The sequence below is a fragment of the Zootoca vivipara genome, chromosome 3, assembly GCF_965207765.1.
Source record: "Zootoca vivipara chromosome 3, rZooViv2.hap1.1, whole genome shotgun sequence".
NCBI classification, from domain to species: Eukaryota; Metazoa; Chordata; class Lepidosauria; order Squamata; family Lacertidae; genus Zootoca; species Zootoca vivipara.
In genome coordinates, this window is record NC_142586.1 from 82,361,933 (window position 1) to 82,369,199 (window position 7,267).

Below are 7,267 nucleotides of genomic sequence, written 5' to 3' on the forward strand. Positions count from 1 at the left end.
TGCAATCAACACACGTTTAAAGCGCATGACTTCTCCCCAAAAATTATGGGAAGTGTAGTTTTCTCACATATTTACCATTCCCAGTACCCTAAACATATTACAGTTCCCAGGATTCTTTGGGAAAAATCATAGTGTTATGAGTTTGTGGGTACCAGACCTCTTTAATCCTGGATCCAGCAAGTGTAGAGGCCAATTAAGACAGCTAACTTCAATCCATTATTTTTAAACATGTAGCTGGAGAATAGCAGCATAGATATGGAGAGATATGGTTGACATCATGTAGTGTTCAATTATTAATAATCAAGATGGATACCACTTTTACCAAGACCCATAACTGAAGTGGTTGCTAAACTGTCGATAATATTTGGTTCCTTAATAATAATTGCAGCAAGGTGAATGGAGCAAATAATAAAAAATGCTAATGACTAAAACTCCAAATGTTCTAAAAGCACAAACTCACAAGACTGCTTTAAATTCTGATTTTAGCAGCTTCTTCTTCATCATCATCTTTTTTTTGCTTCTGACCCTTTAGTATGCACAGCATGCATCTTTCCCACCCCAAGTGCAAGGAAAGCAGAGTTCTAAACAGATTTTTTTTACAAGAAAACCAAACTCCCCACCAACTTATAGCATATTTATTATAATTTCAGGCAGCTAGAAAAAAAACCCCAAATTATGAGTCTTATAATTAAACTAGACAAGGAGGCACCTTTGGGTAAGGCTGTGAAATCTATCCAAAACAACACAAGCTGCTGCTGAAATAAAACCATTTTTAGCAGAGGGTGGCAAAGCAACCTGAAAGGAAGATGAAGGCAACAGTACTGCTTAGGGTACAGAAAACGAAGAGGTGTTTAGGCAAAGTGAATTGATGTGGCTTGAAATTTAACAAGGAGGGATGATACTGAAACATAGCTCTTATTAACAACACTTAAAAGAAGGATGCACAAATCACTTTGAGGGCCACTTTTACCTGTTTATTAATTCAAAAGGGCCACAGTGCTATATCACTACTGGGACAGTGTCACATTTTCAACTAATTGCTTAGGGTGTTTTTTTTAGTCCATTTTCTGTTAAGTCTTTTTCTCTGCACCAACATTTCTGTCAGCCTCCTTCATTCCTTTATTTTCTCCCTCTCTGTAGCTACAGTTATGTGTGGTGCTGCTGCTGCTCCTCCTCCTCCTCTTCTTCTTCTATGGGCCGCAAAACAACAATATAAGCTTAAGGTGGAAAATTATTTAGCCGATAACAACATGAAACAAGTGTGGCAAGGACTGCAGCACCTAACCAACTACAAGGGCAATATGAGGAACATGGTTAAGGGTGATGATTCGTTGGCAGAGGAGCTGAACATCTTCTTTGCTCGCTACAAGGTTAAAAGATTGAACACTTTAGCCCCTGCCTGCCAGCCTTCAAACTCTCAGCCACTCATTCTATATGATAATCAAGTGAAAGCTGCATTGAAGGAAGTGAAAGTGGCTGGCCCATATGGGGTGCTGGGGATAGTGGTCAAAAATTGTGCTGATCAACCAGCAGGGGTCCTGACAAAGATTTTTAACATCTCCCTGTTTGTGTTCCATCATGCTTAAAAGCAGGTACAATTGTCCCAGTTCCAAAGAAAATGGCAATTACCTGCCTGAATGACTACAGACCTATTGCATTAACATCTGTAGTGATTAAATGCTTTGAAAGACTGGTCCTTCAACACCCTAGAACTTGCTTTCCACCGGACTTATCAGCAAGACAAAGGAGATGGTGTTGGACTTCTGGAGGAAGAGAGCAGAACTAGCCCCGCTGTACATCGGGGAGGGCTGTGTGGACTCTCTTCCTTTAAATTCCTAGGAGTTTATCTCAGTGAAGACCTTACTTGGAAAATCAATACAACCCAGGTGGTTAAGAAAGCCCAACAGAGACTCCATTTCCTTGTGAAAGAACTATGTCAATCAACATTTGATGATCTCCTTCTACCAATCCACAATAGAAAGTGTCATTTCATACTGCATCATGGTGTGGTATGCTGGCTTGACATCAATGGATAGGAAGTGCCTACAGAGGTTGGTGAATACAGGACAAGATATTATGGGCTGTCCCGTGAATCCGCTGGATGACATCGTGGAAGACCATTGCCTCAGGAGAGTGAGGAAAAGTCTTAGGGATGATTCACACCCTGGCTGGCACTTTTTTGATCTCCTGCCCTGCAGAAGATATAGAAGCATGATTAGTCACACCAACAGGGTAAAGAACAGCTTCTATCCGTGGGCTGTTAGGCTGCTGAATGAAAAGATAACAACAGGGCAACTGACTTTCGGGTTTGGTGGGTGTGCGTTAGTAAACAAGGGGAATTAAGACTAAGAGAGCTGAGTGGGGGTGCTTGTGTAATCTCACTGTATACAAGTTGTACAAGTGACAATACATAATTTCAATTTCATCTGTTACTCCCCTTTACTCTTTCCCCAGTTCATACGGTAGGTCTCTCTACACCTCTTTTTTAAAATCTTCCTCTTTCTTTTTCCTTTCTCTGTACCTCTGACTCCATTTCTCTGTTCATCCATAGTACTCTTTTTTCATTTCTACACTATCATAGATCTCTCTGCACCGTATGTTGCCCCACCTGCCTCTTCTCCGTTTCTCCACTTTCCAGGGTCTCTTTGCCTCCCCTTTTGAAATATACTCGGGAGTCCTGAGTGACTTCACGCTCTTTATTGCAGCTTGTAAACCAGTGAATGAATTGCTCCACAAACCTCAGGCTTTTATATACATTACAGTATTTACACAATGAGTCCTGTCTGATTGGCTGATTCTGCTTCCCTCCTGGAGCCTGATTGGTCTTTTCCTGCAGGCCAATCAGTTGTTGCATTCTAGGATCCTACTTGCCTTCTAGGATCCTACAGTTGTTGCATTCTAGGATCCAAACTTAGTACATAACACCTTTACTCTCCTTTTCTTCCCCTAGCATTGCAGCAGGCAAGAAGTTTCTCCCCTGCTGTGGTCCTGAGGAAAAGCCCTCTTCTAAAGGTGTAGTATTTGCAATAAGAGGGAATTCCCTATTGATGCGGGGGCGGGGGGGGGGTTACTCCCTAAAGTGAACACTGCCTTCAGAAGAGGAATATTCTTCAAGGCTAGCAGGAAAACTCTATGCCTGCTGCAGTCCCAATCATTATAATTCCTACCACCGTCACTGCAGCTGTTTGCATTTTTAAAATCCTGCATGTGAAATGGAACAATGCATTTAATGTCACGTCTTATTTGAACCTTAGTCTCTCTTTTTGTTCTGTTTCTGCTCCCCTTTTTATCTCTGCTCCTTCACACTGAACAAGCAACAGCAAGCCACAGCACAAAATGTTTTCTCTCCTTTTGAAGCAGGACATTTTTTAAGCATATAAAATATGGGGAAATTTCCCATAGCCCTTACGAATTCCACCCCATCCATAAACTTAATATCCACCCACCCTTTTAATTCTGTTTGGATTTTGGGGGAAACAAATGCAGGTTTAAATGCAGCTAGCTTTCTCTTCTAGGCTTGTCATTTAGGGCTTGCCGTTCTGCTTGAAGCAAAACCTGTACCTATGCAACCCCTATGGCTTAATTAGCCCTGTTGCTTTAAGGAGGTTCAATGCTTTCAAGCTCTTGTGTGCAGATGGGTGGGGAGGAAGAGAAGACTTGCTGGCCTTTGGAAGCCATTTTGACTAAGAGCTGCAGGAAAGGAATTCAGGACAGGCCTGGCCTACTGAGTTATTTCAAAGGGTGAGTCCCCCTTACATTTTTGTTATTATTCTAGGGGGTCACTCAAATCCATAAGAAGAGAGGAGCATACTTAAAATAAGTATGTGAGTGTTTTTAAATATTACTGTTGTTTCAAGAATATTCTAGAACTGTGAGCCAGGAACTCCATTTCGCATCAGGCTGCACTGCTAGGGCTTTCTTCCTTTTCCACAGCAATTCTGCCTTTTGGGAGACTTTCTTGCAAGAAAGGAGTATTTTTATTTCTTCATTTTGCTTGTTTGGACTCTCTAGCTAGAGCTTTAAAACCCTGCATTGAATGATGTTTGAAACTTTGTTCCCCACATAGACTTTTGTCAAGTCCAAGCCAAGGTGGTTAGAGGTGCAATCATAGCGGCTGGGGAGAAAAAAAAAATCTTGGGCTGGTTCTGGCTATTGTATCATCACCATCCTTATAACAACCCTGTTAGGTGAGGATCATTATCCCCATTGGGGGATGAGCCTGAGGAAGAGCGACTTTCTTAAAGCCACCCAGTGAATTCATGGCAGAGGCCAGATTTAAGGGGTTGGACAAGAAGTACTCATCCCACCAGATGTAAATGCAGTGAATGCATGTGGGGGGCAGGGGAGAGAGCAGGATTCTACCTACTGGCCAAGCCTCATGAAATCAACACACCCGATTGAGAGCCAGTGTGGTGTAGTGGTTAAGAGCGGTAGACTCGTAACCTGGGGAACCAGGTTTGCCTCTCTGCTCCTCCACATGCAGCTGCTGGGTGACCTTGGGCTAGTCACACTTCTCTGAAGTCTCTCAGCCCCACCCACCTCACAGAGTGTTTGTTGTGGGGGAGGAAGTGAAAAGGAGATTGTTAGCCGCTTTGAGACTCCTTCGGGCAGTGATAAAGCGGGATATCAAATCCAAACTACTACTACTACTACTACTACTACTACTACTACTACTACTACTATTCTTCTTCTTCTTCTTCTTCTTCTTCTTCTTCTTCTTCTTCTTCTTCTTCTTCTTCTTCTCTTCTCCTTCTCCTTCTCCTTCTCCTTCTCCTTCTCCTTCTCCTTCTCCTTCTCCTTCTCCTTCTCCTTCTCCTTCTCCTTCTCCTTCTCCTTCTCCTTCTCCTTCTCCTTCTCCTTCTCCTTCTCCTTCTCCTTCTCCTTCTCCTTCTCCTTCTCCTTCTCCTTCTCCTTCTCCTTCTCCTTCTCCTTCTCCTTCTCCTTCTCCTTCTCCTTCTCCTTCTCCTTCTCCTTCTCCTTCTCCTTCTCCTTCTCCTTCTCCTTCTCCTTCTCCTTCTCCTTCTCCTTCTCCTTCTCCTTCTCCTTCTCCTTCTCCTTCTCCTTCTCCTTCTCCTTCTCCTTCTCCTTCTCCTTCTCCTTCTCCTTCTCCTTCTCCTTCTCCTTCTCCTTCTCCTTCTCCTTCTCCTTCTCCTTCTCCTTCTCCTTCTCCTTCTCCTTCTCCTTCTCCTTCTCCTTCTCCTTCTCCTTCTCCTTCTCCTTCTCCTTCTCCTTCTCCTTCTCCTTCTCCTTCTCCTTCTCCTTCTCCTTCTCCTTCTCCTTCTCCTTCTCCTTCTCCTTCTCCTTCTCCTTCTCCTTCTCCTTCTCCTTCTCCTTCTCCTTCTCCTTCTCCTTCTCCTTCTCCTTCTCCTTCTCCTTCTCCTTCTCCTTCTCCTTCTCCTTCTCCTTCTCCTTCTCCTTCTCCTTCTCCTTCTCCTTCTCCTTCTCCTTCTCCTTCTCCTTCTCCTTCTCCTTCTCCTTCTCCTTCTCCTTCTCCTTCTCCTTCTCCTTCTCCTTCTCCTTCTCCTTCTCCTTCTCCTTCTCCTTCTCCTTCTCCTTCTCCTTCTCCTTCTCCTTCTCCTTCTCCTTCTCCTTCTCCTTCTCCTTCTCCTTCTCCTTCTCCTTCTCCTTCTCCTTCTCCTTCTCCTTCTCCTTCTCCTTCTCCTTCTCCTTCTCCTTCTCCTTCTCCTTCTCCTTCTCCTCCTCCTCCTCCTCCTCCTCCTCCTCCTCCTCCTCCTCCTCCTCCTCCTCCTCCTCCTCCTCCTCCTCCTCCTCCTCCTCCTCCTCCTCCTCCTCCTCCTCCTCCTCCTCCTCCTCCTCCTCCTCCTTCTTCTTCTTCTTCTTCTTCTTCTTCTTCTTCTTCTTCTTCTTCTTCTTCTTCTTCTTCTTCTTCTTCTTCTTCTTCCCTTTGACAACCATATGTTCAGCATTAGTGAGAAAGGGGCTCAAGTGCACATGGATTGTGAGAGAGTGCTCATGTGAACACCCTTCAATGTGTGGGGCTTTGAACTCATATATTCTCCCTTACCAACCTGCCCCTGTATTAGGATCTGAGGAAGAAGCTCTCCTGGTTGTCCCCATGTTAAATGTGCTCACTTTTTGTGCTGTGGAATGACCTCCCCACCAAGGGGCATCTTGCCCCAACTTTGCATTCTTTCAGACACCTGGTATAAACCCACCTTTTCTTGCTGGCCTTTGGTGGCAGATGTGTTAAGTTATTTGTATTGGTTTTTTAATTGTGCTATTTGTGTAATTTATGATAATTACTTCGTTTAGTAGGTATTAGGGTTTTTAATGTATTTTTTGTAAACCACCCCATTACCATTTTTGGTGAAGAGCGGTATAGAAACCTCTAGATAAATGAATGACTAAGTCCAAGTTTATTCAAGGGAGCTGCACCTGGAGGTCCTTGAACCAAACCCCTGAATTTGGGTTGCCAGACAATAGTGGACTATATGGTGGTGGTGACAAGTCAATAGCTGGGTCACTTCTGCCGGGATAGCAAGTGCAGTGTAAATGTGCTGGCAGGAATACCGGTTTGAGTCCCACTTGTTTGTTTGCACTGTGCTAACTTCCCTGCTGCTTTGTCCATGCCACTCTCTCTACTGGTAAGCAGCAGTGCTTTAGCGGTCGGGAGGTCAGGTGAGCACTACCACCCATCATGTTGTCTACTACTGCTCCCAGATGCCAATCCAGAGGCAGCAGATATGTGGCGAGTGGTGCCTTTGGGAATGGGAACTGGTGGCAGTCCCCTTTGAGGAATGAGATGGGGGTGGCATCTCCTTAAAGTGGCCCACCTGTAAACCTATTCAGTTCATTACATTGACTATAGGGGCAGAGTGTGTAGTATTGTGTAGTGGTTCAGGGTATGAGCAGTGAACCAAGTAGTCTTCGCTTCAAAGCTCACTTCAACCTTGAATTTGCTAGGTAAGCCTAGATCTGCCAGCTGTTCTCTTGGCCTCATCTCCCTATTAGCAGCATGGAAATCATAATATTACCTTATACTATAAGACTTATAGGGTTGTTGTAAGGGCTGCTAGGATGATGCACTCTGTGTACTTGAAATATGCTTGCTACATGAATGCTAGGTGCCACAGTATTCTTGCATTATGTGTGCCATTTCGTGTTATTTTTGCTTCCATGAACCTTTGCAAACTTGCCTGGGATTAAGGTCTGTCTGAAGCAAGTTCATGATTTGAAGTGTGATGTCTCTACAATACTACAGTGAAAGGGTTGCATCTGAAAGCAGCTGGAAGCTGTGGTCCTGTGC